Source organism: Manihot esculenta, chromosome 16 (assembly GCF_001659605.2).
Source record: "Manihot esculenta cultivar AM560-2 chromosome 16, M.esculenta_v8, whole genome shotgun sequence".
NCBI lineage: Eukaryota > Viridiplantae > Streptophyta > Magnoliopsida > Malpighiales > Euphorbiaceae > Manihot > Manihot esculenta.
The window spans coordinates 1,506,046-1,520,089 of NC_035176.2; positions in this window are offsets into that span (position 1 = coordinate 1,506,046).

Genomic DNA, 14,044 nt, shown 5'->3' on the forward strand with positions numbered 1-14,044 from the left:
AGACCTTGAAAGACTTGAAGAATGTATGTATTAATCATATTTAATTTGCTTTTTTATGTTTTTATTTATTTTTATTTTAAAGTATCAATTTTACTTTTTTTTTTTTTAATTTTTCAACATTTGCAAATGTGGACATAAGCAGTAGTACAAATGAAAATACGATAAATTTGGATAGTTGAAGGTAAATTAGGTAATTATTCATATATATACATATATCAATGGATTTGTTCATTTAGTTTAACAATTCTAATATTTTTTTCATGTTTTTATAGAAATTAATTGGCATTTGAAGAATGGAGGAATTGAAGAATAGAGGGTTGATTGTTGGTGACATAATTGTTGATGGATATTTTGGAATTAACTATTTTATTAAGTTTTATGTTTATTAAATGGAGGATATCTGAATATGGATATATGGTTGGTTGTTAGTGGATTATATGAAGTATATGGATATAATATGGAGTGTGGACTACTTATTATTATATTTTGATGATGTTGTTTTGATATTATTTTGATGATGTTGTTTTGATATTGTTTTGATGTTGTTTGAATTAGAGAAACGTGTGGGGATGCAATTTGAACAGCTCAAAAATCAATTCTTATGATTAAGTCTTAGGTTTATTATTAGTGGATTTTTTTTTATGAAAAAAGAGACCAAATTCATTGAAATCTCTCTGTTGATTTTGTGTTTGTTTGGGGAAATGCACAAGTGTTTTAGGTGATTTTTGGATTATGGGCAATTGGGCTGAAGTAGGGTGTTAGAATTAGAGGCAGCAACTGGCAGGCAGGCAAATTGGAGGGAGAGTGTATATGATGAATTGGGCATTTATTATTGTTGAAGATTTTTATTTACTGTTATAGCAGCTGAATCAAATCCCTCTTACACATGTGGTAGTAACATGTTTTGTGTCTTTTTCTTTTCTTCACTTGTTGCTCTTTGGTTCTTTATTTCTTTTTGACTCTTCACTGCCTTTTTAATGAAAGTAGTGTTGTTATGGGTGATTTTTTAGGGGGAAAAGAAAAAGCTCTAGTCTGAATTTCTGTTTTGATTTTTAATCATTTTTATATTAAAAAATTTGAGTTTTTTTTTATGATTAATTAAATATATTAGATTTAAATCAATTCTTATTAGGTCTAAATTATAATATAATTAAATGAAATTAGAAAAAAAACTGAAAAATCGATTTCAAATCGAACCGAACCGATTATAATATAATTAAATGAAATTTTAAAAAAAGCTGAAAAATCGATTTCGAACCGAATCGAACCGAACTGTTTCGGTTCGATTCGATTCGATTTTCTGTCTTATTTAGTTCAATTAGATTTACATTTTAAAACAATTCGGTTAAATCAATTTTGGTCGGTTCGATTCGATACCAAACCGAACCGACCGATGCACACCCCTACTCATGTGTGTGGATTTATATACTATAAAGTCTAAATTTATTACAATTTTAACTTGAATCCAGTTATTACGATCTGTCTTTTCGGCCATCTTTCAATAAATAAATGCTTTGATGGAACGTTTATCTACTGGATGTTAGGTTTTAAATACTGATAATTTTATTTCTTTTAAAAATTTCTGAATTTTCCACGTATTAATAATGTTGACAAAGACGACTTCTTCGTTCTTCTTTTTAAAGCTTTGGCAAAGACTTGTTTGAATTTTAGACCACGATAACATGGTCCACAGTCAGGACTTGTCTCCACTTGCTTGAATTTATGTAAAATTAATATACATTTTTTAACAAATCGAATTAAGATCATTGAGACCAGAAGGGATCAAAATTAAAATCCAATCTCAAATCTTGGTTTCAGCTTGATGACTGCTGGATTCCTTCACCCCGGGCCAGGGGCTTGACCACAGCCCAAGGCCCATGACGTAGAGGCCCACACACCTGATATACATAACAAGTCTGGCTCATCCAACCCTCAATGACGGGCTCGATCCATCTTCTTCACTCAAGCCGGCCCGGCCCACACGAAGCAGACCCTCTCCACTCAGGCTTAGCGTCCGGCCCAACTCTCGGCCTAGCCCAGGATCTAGAAAAATATTCACCAGACAGCCTGGCAGATCCGCTCGAACGTACGCACGAGAAGAATCAGAGGCCGTTACGCATGGAGCAGGCGGCTGATACCCTAGTACCTCCGAATCCGCATGGCAGAGACGCGTGGCCCAATCCTGGAGAGACCTTTACACGTCACCAGCAAGTAAGACAATGTATAAAAGAGGAGTCCCCTCCTCATAAAGGGAGAGGCCTTATTCAGTAATATAAAACCCTTGTAAAACCCTATTCTATTAGATCTCAGATCATCAATTGGCGCCGTCTGTGGGAAACGAAGGAGATCTTTTCATCACCGGAGTTTTCACTTTCAAAATCCACTGAGATCCACGATGGCAAACCACCAAGAAAGTAACCTTAATATTCCAAATGACCTGAGCTCTGCCCAAGATGGGCAGCAGTTCTCCTTTTCTAGCCCTACAACGTTGAATAACCAAACACCTATTTATGTTAATCCCTCGCCAAGCCTGGCAGGGAATACTCCCACCATGACCCTGTCTAACCAAGACATTCAAACCATGGCTCTCCAGCTACAAACCACTGCTCACTGGTTGGGGCAGATAATGCAACAAAGGGGACTTAGCACCCCAGTAAATGCACTCCCAGTAGTGGAGGAACCCAGAACCGATGAACCCCAACCTACCTCTGCCCGCCTCCAAACTAACAACCACGATGCCGGAGAAGAGGAAGAACCGGAGGCCCGAATTCATGGGAGAAGGGCAAGAGAGTTGATAGAAAATGAAGAGGTGAACGACTATTCTGCTGAAACAACCAGGGAAACGGGAACTGAAACAGAGGAGGAAGAATGTAGTTTGGGCAAAAGATTCAGCCCGGAAGACGAGAAAATGAACCAAAAGCTGAAAAGGTTGAAGGAGCAGCTCCTAGCCGAGCTAGGTAAGAAAGATCAGAGTCAAACCTCCTTGCCTACTTCTTCTCCCTTCTCAAAGTTAATGCAGCAGGAGACCGTTCCCAAAAAGTTTATGATGCCGCCGATGGCGGCCTATAATGGGGCTGGTAACCCGAGAGAGCATGTCATGAACTATAAGACCTTCATGGAGTTGCAAACTCTGTCAGATGCTCTGATGTGCAAGGTGTTCCCAACAACGCTCTCGGGACCAGCGAGGGCATGGTTCAACAGCCTGGAGGCCGGAAGCATTAAAAGTTTCGGAGATCTGGCCACCCGCTTCATTAGCCGGTTCGTAGCCGGGGTGCCAGCAGATAGGAAGACGAGCTATCTGGAAACAGTGAGACAAAAAGCTGGTGAATCCCTCAGAGAGTATGTCGCCCGTTTCAATACGGAGGCCCTGCAGATCCCCGAGCTTGACGAAGGAAGGGCGGTAGAGGCCATGCAAAAGGGAACAACCTCTGCCGAGTTCTTTGGTTCTCTGAGCAGGAAACCTCCGACCTCACTGGCCGAGTTGATGAAGAGGGCGGAAAAGTATATAAGGCAGGATGACGCCTTAGTAACGAGTAGATTTGCCAAAGGGGTGGCAGGAAAAGAGAAAGCCCCGGAGGAGGGGAGGCCGGAGAAACACGAGAAGAAGCGTGGAAAGAGGCCTGAGCCGTACAAGCAGGCCTGGGAAAGAAGGGATCAAAGGCCTCCTCCTCCTCGGGTTCTCGAACCAAGAGTGCTCCCTCCTTGGGTCCCGGAGAAACCGACTCCATTAAATGCGTCCAGAGCCGAGGTGCTCATGGCTGTCCAGGATAAGGAGTTTCTCCAGTGGCCCAAACCTTTGAAGTCGGAAGCAGATCAGAGGAATCCTGACAAGTATTGTCAGTACCACCGGACGCATGGCCACGATACAAATAACTGTTTTCAGTTAATCGCGGAGATTGAAAGATTGATAAAAAGGGGGCATCTCAAAAATTTTGTGAAGAAACCGGAGGGGCAGAGGCCTCAACCCGGTCCGGCAGCCCAGATGCCCAGGAGAACTGGAGCTGGACCAGTGAATGATGGGTCCAGTGGGACTATTAATATGATTGTTGGAGGAACTGGAGGACGGATGAACCGTCGAGGAAAGAAGAGAAACCGGGAAGGGGAGACCAGCAATGGCGAGGTTATGCAGATCGTTGAACACTCTCCCATGACCATCGCTTTCTCTTCGGAGGATGCACAGGGCATTCAGATGCCCCATGATGACGCGCTTGTCATTGAAGCAGTCATTCATAATTTTCGGGTGAAGAAGGTTCTGGTGGATGATGGGAGTAAGGTCAATTTATTGCCATATCGGGTTTTCCAGCAGATGGGAATCCCAGAGGAACAGCTGGTTCGGGACCAGTCACCCATCAAAGGGATCGGAGGAGCACCGGTACTTGTAGAAGGGAAGGTGAAGCTGGCCCTTACCTTGGGAGAAGCACCCAGAGCTCGCACCCATCATGAGGTGTTTTTGGTGGTCAAACTCCCACTGAGCTACAATGCGATTTTGGGGAGGCCGGCGTTGTTCAACTTTGAAGCTGTCACTAGCATCAGGTATCTGGCACTCAAGTTCCCAACGGAAGGAGGAGTGGGAATGGTCTGGGGCAGCCAGGAAGAAGCAAGGGCAGTATACTTGGCCACAGTGACGGAACCGAACTCAACCGGAGAAGCGCTTGATTCGGAAGTTTTGGAGGTCAGGGATGAGACAAAGGAAGCCCGGACAGAGCCCGTTGGAGAGCTGGAGACCTTCTCCCTATCAGAAGAAGAAGCGAGTAAGGTCTTCAGTCTCAATGCCGGCCTCACCAAAGAACAAAAAGGTGAAGCCATGGCCCTGATCCGAAGTCACTCGCCGACCTTCGCATGGAAGCCCTCAGACATGCCGGGAATTGACCCCAAAGTGATGACACACCGATTGAATGTCCTCCCCGAGGCCAGACCAGTAAAGCAAAAGAAGAGAGTAGTGGGAAGAGAGAAGCAGCAGGCTACCCAGGAAGAAGTGCAGAAGCTAGAAGAGGCAGGCTTTATTAGGGAGGTTATGTACCCACAGTGGTTGGCAAATCCTGTGTTAGTCAAAAAAGCCAATGGCAGATACAGGATGTGTATAGATTTTACCGACCTGAATAAGGCCTGCCCTAAAGATTGTTACCCCCTCCCCGATATTAATAAGATGGTCGACTCAACGGCCGGTTTTGATTATATGTCTTCTTTGGATGCTAAGTCTGGTTACCACCAAATCCCAATGGAAAAGACGGATGAGGAGAAGACCTCATTTATAACTGAAGACGGGACTTACTGCTACAGAGCTAAAGTTCTTGGGATACATGGTGAGTGGAAAAGGCATTGAGCCCAATCCGGAGAAGGTGGAAGCCATATTGAATATGCCAGAGCCGACCTGTGTAAGGGACGTCCAGAGATTAACCGGGAGAGTAGTGGCGCTTCACCGATTTATGTCAAGGTCGGCAGAGAAGTGTTTGCCATTCTTCAAAAAATTGAGGAAGGTTCCGAATTTTGAATGGACAGAAGACTGCCAAAAAGCCTTCACAGAGCTTAAGGAATATGTAATACCCGGCTAGACTCCGGTATCGGAATTCCTACCGTTCGGTGGAATCTCGGATGTCGGAAACCTCTAGAAGGGTAAAAGTATGTTGTTATGAAATGTTTTCATGTTTTTAATGATTTTAAGTATGAAATTTAATGAGTTTTTACATGAAAAGTCTTTGGAGGAAAACCCAGGTTCGGCCGCCGAAAGGCAAGTTCGGCCACCGAACATGCATGCGTTTTGGAGGCACGTTAGGCCCCCGAAAGCATGAGTGAGGGAAGTCCAGGTTCGGCCGCTGAAAGTTAAGTTCGGCCGCCGAACATTGCATGGATGCGGAGGCACATTCGGCCCCCGAACGTGGTCTGGCCAGCCACTATAAAAGGGTCCCTTAGCCGAAAACGGGCGAGCTTTTCCCCATTTTCGGCCAAGGTGAGCTTTCCGCCGTCCCTCACCCATTTTTGATGTTCTTCCTCTAAATCTTTCGAGATTTTCACTTGTTTTCACTTGGTTTTGAAGATTTAAGCTTTTGGAAACAAGTTTTGGAGCTTTGGGAACTCAGGAGCTCATTTTCGGGGATCTCCAAGTTTAGGTCGTCTCCCTCTCGATCTTCAAGAGGTAGGAGCCGATCTTAAGCTCCTTATGTGTTTTAACTAAGTTTTATGCAAGATCTATGGGTAGAAATGCATGTTAGGGTATATATTGAGTTTATGAGTTTTGATGCTTTGATGAACAATGTAGCTTGTTTATATGTTGTTTGAAGTGTTGTAGATGGGGTATATGATAGTTTGAGACCCCTAGGTGTAGTGTATGTGAAGTATGCATGTGGTATAGCAAGTTTTTGCATGATTTGAGCTTGGGAGGCGAAATGGGCATAAAAGAGCTGAGTTTCTGCCCTTCGGGAGAAGCTCAGGTTCGGCCGCCGAAGTGACCTTCGGCCGCCGAATCCCCTTTGTGGAGGCAGCATTCGGCTGCCGAAGTTGCCCCCGAAAAGAGACTTTCGTCTCTGTCTGGGACTTTCGGCCGCCGAAGGTGCCGCCGAAAGTGCCCGACTTTCGGATCTGTCCAGGACTTTCGGCCGCCGAAGGTGCCGCCGAAAGTGCCCTGTTCAGTCATTTCATGCATATTTTTATGTGATGTTTTCATGATGTTCTAGGGGGGTTTTGGGGAGTATTTAAGAGTCATGTTTATGTATGTTCGGTCCCTCATTTGAGTCCACCTATGTAGGTTCGGACCCGAGAAATCAGGGACCCCAGCAGTGAGATAGCTGCATCAGAGTCTTTTGAGCTTCAGCTAAGAGGTGAGTGGAATGAACCTTAAGTTTTTAAATAAATGAAATATAACTTTTTGGAGCATGTTCATGCATCATATATGCCATGTGATATCTTAGGTTGTTTGCATTAGTATTCACGAATATGTTGCATTGCATAATATGATGTGGATGCGGATTGGCTATTGGATGATCCTCTAGTCCTCCTATGGTATGATATGATGATGATGATACGGTATGGATTGCCAGTGAGGCCCATTCTACGCCCCTGGACTATGTTAAGAGAAAGACCAGTGAGGCCCATTCTACGCCCCTGGCATATTGGAATGTTATGTTATGTTATGTATGTAAGAGAAAGACCGGTGAGGCCCATTCTACGCCCCTGGCACGATTGGACTATGTTGAGGACTATAGGTGACAATACCATCCTTATGTGATATGTTTGTGATGTGTTGCATTTCATGGAAGCATGAAATATTTTAATATATGTTTTCTCTATTCTGCTCACTGGGCTTTATAGCTCACCCCTCTCCCCTAACCCCAGATGTGCAGGTACAGGGTAGACCAGGAGGTTAGCCAGAGTATGAAGTGATGTCTTGTAATAGTTAGATGGTGGACATGATAATTGTATTATGATGTAATGTAAAAGAGTTTTAAGTTATGTTATGTAATTTGAATGTTGAGGATAGAGTTGTGCTTGACCAATACAGATTGTTAATCCCACTTGTATGTACATGGTCTTTATGATATGAGATATGAGGTTATGTTTCAACCAAGCTTATGTATGATGAGATACCCCATTAGAGCATTTGATGAGGGCTCCAGTGGAGGTTTATGTTATGTTTATGTTTATGTACAGGTTGAGCTTGGTTGTTATATGAAAATGTTTACAGGTTTATGAGTATTGTTGATCATGTATGGGATTAAGCAGGATTACAGGTTATGTTAGGCTTGCTACGGGTCCCGGCGGCCTTACGCCGATCTGGATCCTAGCGCCGGTAGCGGTCCAGATTTTCGGGCTGTTACAGAATGGTATCAGAGCCCTAGGTTCATATGGTCGGACCTAGAGTGTCGGGCTCATAGATGTTATAGAAGGTCAAGCACAATAGGAAAGATCATGTCCACTAGGATAGGATGTGGAGTCCTGTCTTGCATGATGATGTGAAATGCCATGATAATATGCATGTGCATTAATGATGTATTATGATATGTGATGTATGTGATGCGGGTTCATGTGTGCCCACATGAACCATATGATGCTAATGTTGCTTGTGATGTGCACTGTTTTTCAGAAAACAGGATGAGAGGAACTCGTCGATCAGCAAGATTGACTGGAGTGCCACCTGAGGATGAGGGCATGAGCGCCCGTCCTCCAGCATTGCCTAGGGCAATGTCTAGCAGGTCCAACAGGGACAGAGTAGCAAGAGACCCTAGAAGGTCTCTGGATCTGGGTAGGAGCAGATCAGTCAGAGGGACAGTTCAGGGAGGAGCGTCAGAGGATATGGGGGATGATATGGACGTAGAACAGAGGAGGGATGGCAGTTTGGGGATGAGTATGCCAGAGGAAGGTATGGGAGAGTCCCAAGGAGGCACTCAGGCCTCGGGTTTTGTTCAGCCACCTCATTACCCACCTTTCTCACAGAATCCCGGGTATTCGATGGGAGGTACATCGGATTACCCTAGTTTTAGCCCTTATCCCACACAGATGCCATACCCACCATACTACCCACCATACTCTCAGTACCCAATGTATCCACCTCCACCCTACTATCCAAATCCAGAAAACCCTACCACAGAAAATGTTGCACCACCTCCACCACCTGCAGAACCAGAAGCCCCAGTTACTCAACCTCCTAACCCTAGCTCATCCAGAGGGAGCAAGGTCAAGATGACCGACTACATGAAGCTGGGTGCTCCCCAATATGATAGTGGTGATGACCCATTTATGTATCTGGAAAGGGTCAAAATGATAACAGACGAGATAGGGGCGGATGACAGTAGAGCCATTCAGATGGCTGGGTTCACCCTAAAATGCAAGAAGGCCCGTGAGTGGTTCAAGAACTACATCAAACCGAGGGTGGACAGTCTTCCATGGGAGGATTTCGCAAATGAGTTTGCAGGATGGGCTTTCCCTGATAGTTCAAGGGAATTGAAGATAATAGAATTCGAGCAGTTGAGGCAAACTGATGACATGAGTGTAGATGAATATACTGACAGGTTTATGGAGTTGCTGCCATTTGCTGGGCAGGACCTTAGCACAGACCAGAAGAAGTCAAGGAGGTATATCATGAAGCTCCATCCCAGGTATTCCTCCTTGGTACAGTCAGCTGATAGAGAGAGTTTTCACACCATAGTCGATATGGCTAGGAGAATGGAGGCTAGTGCTATCGTCGAGGGAAAAGTAAAACAGTCAGCAGCACAGCCTTCCGGTTCCAGAACCCCAGGTAGGGGGAAAGAGGATCCTTCTTCCTTAAGCTCAGGCAGTAAGAGGTGGAGCAGTACCACCAAGAAGCAGAAGAAGAACAAGTTCTGGAGTAAGATCAAGTCAGGTCTGGGATTAGGAAGTGGCTCGAGCTCAGGTGCAGACAATGTAGCATGTATGAAGTGTGGTAAGCCACACAGGGGAGTGTGCCTCTATGGGTCCAGAGCCTGCTTCAGATGTGGGCAAGAGGGACATATGGCTCGGGATTGTCCTAGAGCAGCTGTTATGGCACAGTCCCAACAAACAGGTTCAGGCAGTGTAGCTCAACCAGTAGCTCCAGCACCAACTCAAGCCAGTGGCAGAGGTAGAGGGAGAGGAGCAGCCTCTTCTTCAGCGGGTTTCAGAGGTGAAGGTCCTTCAGCTCCAGCAAGGATCTTCACAATGACACAGCAAGAGGCTAACACATCCAACACCGTGGTGGCAGGTAATCTCATCATTGGTTGTTCTGATGTGTATGCATTGATGGACCCTGGTGCATCTCATTCTTTCATCGCTCCGAGAGCCGTGCAGAGGTTAGGGTTGATGGTCTCTGAGTTAGAGTGTCCCCTTTGGGTCAGTGGACCCAAGTGTGACCCGTCAGTGGCAGAGTCAGTCTGCCAATGTAGTCCAGTTTTTGTGGAGGGAAGATGCATGTCCGCCGACCTTGTGGTTCTAGAGTTGACTGATTTTGACATCATTCTAGGGATGGACTGGTTATCTACCCATGGTGCTACCTTGGACTGCAGGGACAAGGTAGTTAAGTTCAGATGTCAGGATGGGTCAGAAGTCGTCTTCAGAGGAGACAAAAGGGGTACACCTAGAGGTATGATATCGGCCCTACAGGCTCGTAGGTTGCTTAGGAGGGGATGTCAGGGGTATTTGGCTCATGTGAGAGAGCTAGATAGTCAGATTAGAGAGCCCGCCGCAGTGCCAGTGGTTAATGAGTTTTTAGATGTGTTCCCAGACGAGTTGCCAGGTTTACCACCTGTTAGGGAGATAGAGTTCGAGATTGAATTGATGCCTGGAACTAGACCGATCTCTATCCCTCCCTACAGGATGGCACCAGCTGAGTTGAAAGAATTGAAAGAGCAGTTGCAAGAGCTGGTAGACAAGGGTTTCATCCGACCGAGTACCTCACCTTGGGGTGCTCCAGTGCTGTTTGTAAGAAAGAAGGATGGATCCCTTAGACTTTGTATCGACTATAGGCAGTTGAACAAAGTCACTACCAAGAACAAGTACCCATTGCCAAGGATCGATGATCTATTCGACCAGCTAGCAGGAGCGGGTTGTTTCTCCAAGATAGATCTGAGATTAGGGTACCATCAGCTGAGGATAAGGGAAGAGGACGTACCGAAGACAGCATTTAGGACCAGATATGGGCATTATGAGTTCCTTGTGATGCCGTTCGGGTTGACCAATGCCCCTGCAGCATTCATGGATCTCATGAACAGAGTGTTTAGACAGTACCTGGACCACTTTGTTATTGTCTTCATAGATGATATCTTAGTGTATTCCAGGAATGCAGAGGAGCATGCCCATCATCTGAGGATAGTTCTGCAGACCTTGAGGGAACATGGCTTGTATGCCAAGTTCTCCAAGTGTGAGTTCTGGTTGAGGAGCATCTCATTCTTGGGGCATGTAGTGTCAGAGAATGGAATAGAGGTAGACCCCAAGAAAGTGGGGGCTGTGACTAACTGGCCTAGACCCACCACAGTGACTGAGATCAGAAGTTTCTTGGGTTTGGCTGGTTATTACAGGAGGTTCGTTCAGGACTTCTCAAAGATTGCAGCTCCTCTAACCAGATTGACCAGGAAGAACCAGAGGTTCGTATGGACCGACCAGTGTGAGGAGAGTTTTGAAGAGCTTAAGAAGAGGTTGACTTCAGCACCAGTGTTAGCTCTGCCAACTAGCAATGAGGACTTCACAGTGTTCTGTGATGCATCCAGAGTAGGTTTGGGTTGTGTGTTGATGCAGAATGGCAAGGTGATCGCTTATGCTTCTAGACAGCTGAAGAGGCATGAGTTGAATTACCCCACACACGATCTTGAGATGGCAGCAGTCATCTTTGCACTCAAGATGTGGAGGCATTACCTCTATGGGGTAAAATGTGAGATCTTCACAGATCATAAGAGCCTGCAGCACATCTTGAGTCAGAGAGATTTGAATTTGAGACAGAGGAGATGGGTAGAACTGCTGAGTGACTATGATTTCAAGATTCAGTACCATCCGGGTAAGGCGAATGTTGTGGCAGACGCCCTAAGCCGGAAATCACTTGGCAGTTTATCCCACATCACGGCGGAGAGAAGACCGGTGGTGAAGGAGTTTTACAAGCTCATGAATGAAGGTCTACAGTTAGAGTTGTCTGGTACAGGTGCTTTGATTGCACAGATGAGAGTGACACCCGTGTTTCTGGAGCAGGTGGCTCAGAAACAGCATGAGGACCCAGAGTTAGTGAAGATTGCCAGGACTGTTCAGTCAGGCAAAGATAGTGAGTTCAGATTTGACAGTAAGGGGATCCTCCGCTATGGGAGCAGACTATGTGTACCAGATGACATTGGGCTAAAAGGAGACATTATGAGAGAGGCTCATAATGCAAGATACAGCGTTCACCCCGGAGCCACCAAGATGTATCAGGATTTGAAGAAGGTTTATTGGTGGCCAGCGATGAAGAAAGAAGTGGCACAGTTTGTGTCCGCCTGCGAAGTATGTCAGAGGGTGAAGCTGGAACATCAGAAGCCGGCTGGAATGCTTAACCCGCTACCTATTCCAGAGTGGAAATGGGAGAATATAGCTATGGACTTCGTAGTGGGGTTACCGGCAGCGTCCAACAGATTGGACTCCATATGGGTGATTGTGGACAGACTCACCAAATCTGCTCACTTCATCCCTGTCAGGAGTGGCTACTCTGTGGACAAGTTAGCGCAGGTGTATGTAAACGAGATTGTCAGATTGCATGGGGTTCCCGTTTCTATAGTGTCAGATAGAGGGCCCCAGTTCACCTCCAGGTTTTGGCGGAGTCTGCAGGATGCCATGGGTACCAGGTTGGATTTTAGCACTGCCTTCCATCCACAGACAGACGGACAGTCAGAGAGGACCATCCAGACTATAGAAGATATGCTAAGAATGTGTGTGCTGGACTTTGGCGGTTCTTGGAGGCAGCATCTACCTTTGGTGGAGTTTGCCTACAATAACAGTCATCATGCTAGCATCGGGATGGCTCCATATGAAGCTTTATATGGAAGGAAGTGCAGGTCACCTGTTTGCTGGGAGGAAGTTGGAGAGAAGGCCTTGGCAGGGCCTGAGTTAGTAGAGATCACCAGCAGGGTGGTACCCATCATCAGAGAGAGAATCAAGACAGCTGCGAGCAGACAGAAGAGTTATGCAGACATCCGCAGAAGACTAGTAGAGTTTCAGGAGGGGGATCTAGTATTGCTCAAGGTGTCTCCAATGAAAGGGGTGGTTCGGTTTGGTAAAAAGGGTAAGCTAGCTCCACGGAACATCGGACCCTTCGAAGTCTTGCAAAAGATTGGGAGTGTATCGTACAAGCTGGACTTGCCTACATCTATGGAAAGAATCCATCCGGTTTTCCATGTTTCCATGTTAAGAAAGTACGTGTCAGATCCGAGCAAGGTTCTTAATGAGCCTGATGTAGAGATCCAAGAGGATCTCACCTATGTAGAGCAGCCAGTGCGGATTCTTGACACTCAGATCAGAAAGTTGAGAAACAAGGAAATCCCAATGGTGAAAGTCCTTTGGAACCACCACAACATAGAAGAATGTACTTGGGAGACACGGGAGTCTATGCTCCAACAATATCCCCACCTCTTTTAAGGTTAGTCCTTATGTGTTTTATATGTATGTATGTATGTATGTTATGATGTTTGTTGTGCTATGTACTAGTCGAGGAACATTCGGGGACGAATGTTCTTAAGGGGGGGAGAATGTAATACCCGGCTAGACTCCGGTATCGGAATTCCTACCGTTCGGTGGAATCTCGGATGTCGGAAACCTCTAGAAGGGTAAAAGTATGTTGTTATGAAATGTTTTCATGTTTTTAATGATTTTAAGTATGAAATTTAATGAGTTTTTACATGAAAAGTCTTTGGAGGAAAACCCAGGTTCGGCCGCCGAAAGGCAAGTTCGGCCGCCGAACATGCATGCGTTTTGGAGGCACGTTAGGCCCCCGAAAGCATGAGTGAGGGAAGTCCAGGTTCGGCCGCCGAAAGTCAAGTTCGGCCGCCGAACATTGCATGGATGCGGAGGCACATTCGGCCCCCGAACGTGGTCTGGCCAGCCACTATAAAAGGGTCCCTTAGCCGAAAATGGGCGAGCTTTTCCCCATTTTCGGCCAAGGTGAGCTTTCCGCCGTCCCTCACCCATTTTTGATGTTCTTCCTCTAAATCTTTCGAGATTTTCACTTGTTTTCACTTGGTTTTGAAGATTTAAGCTTTTGGAAACAAGTTTTGGAGCTTTGGGAACTCAGGAGCTCATTTTCGGGGATCTCCAAGTTTAGGTCGTCTCCCTCTCGATCTTCAAGAGGTAGGAGCCGATCTTAAGCTCCTTATGTGTTTTAACTAAGTTTTATGCAAGATCTATGGGTAGAAATGCATGTTAGGGTATATGTTGAGTTTATGAGTTTTGATGCTTTGATGAACAATGTAGCTTGTTTATATGTTGTTTGAAGTGTTGTAGATGGGGTATATGATAGTTTGAGACCCCTAGGTGTAGTGTATGTGAAGTATGCATGTGGTATAGCAAGTTTTTGCATGATTTGAGCTTGGGAGGCGAAATGGGCATA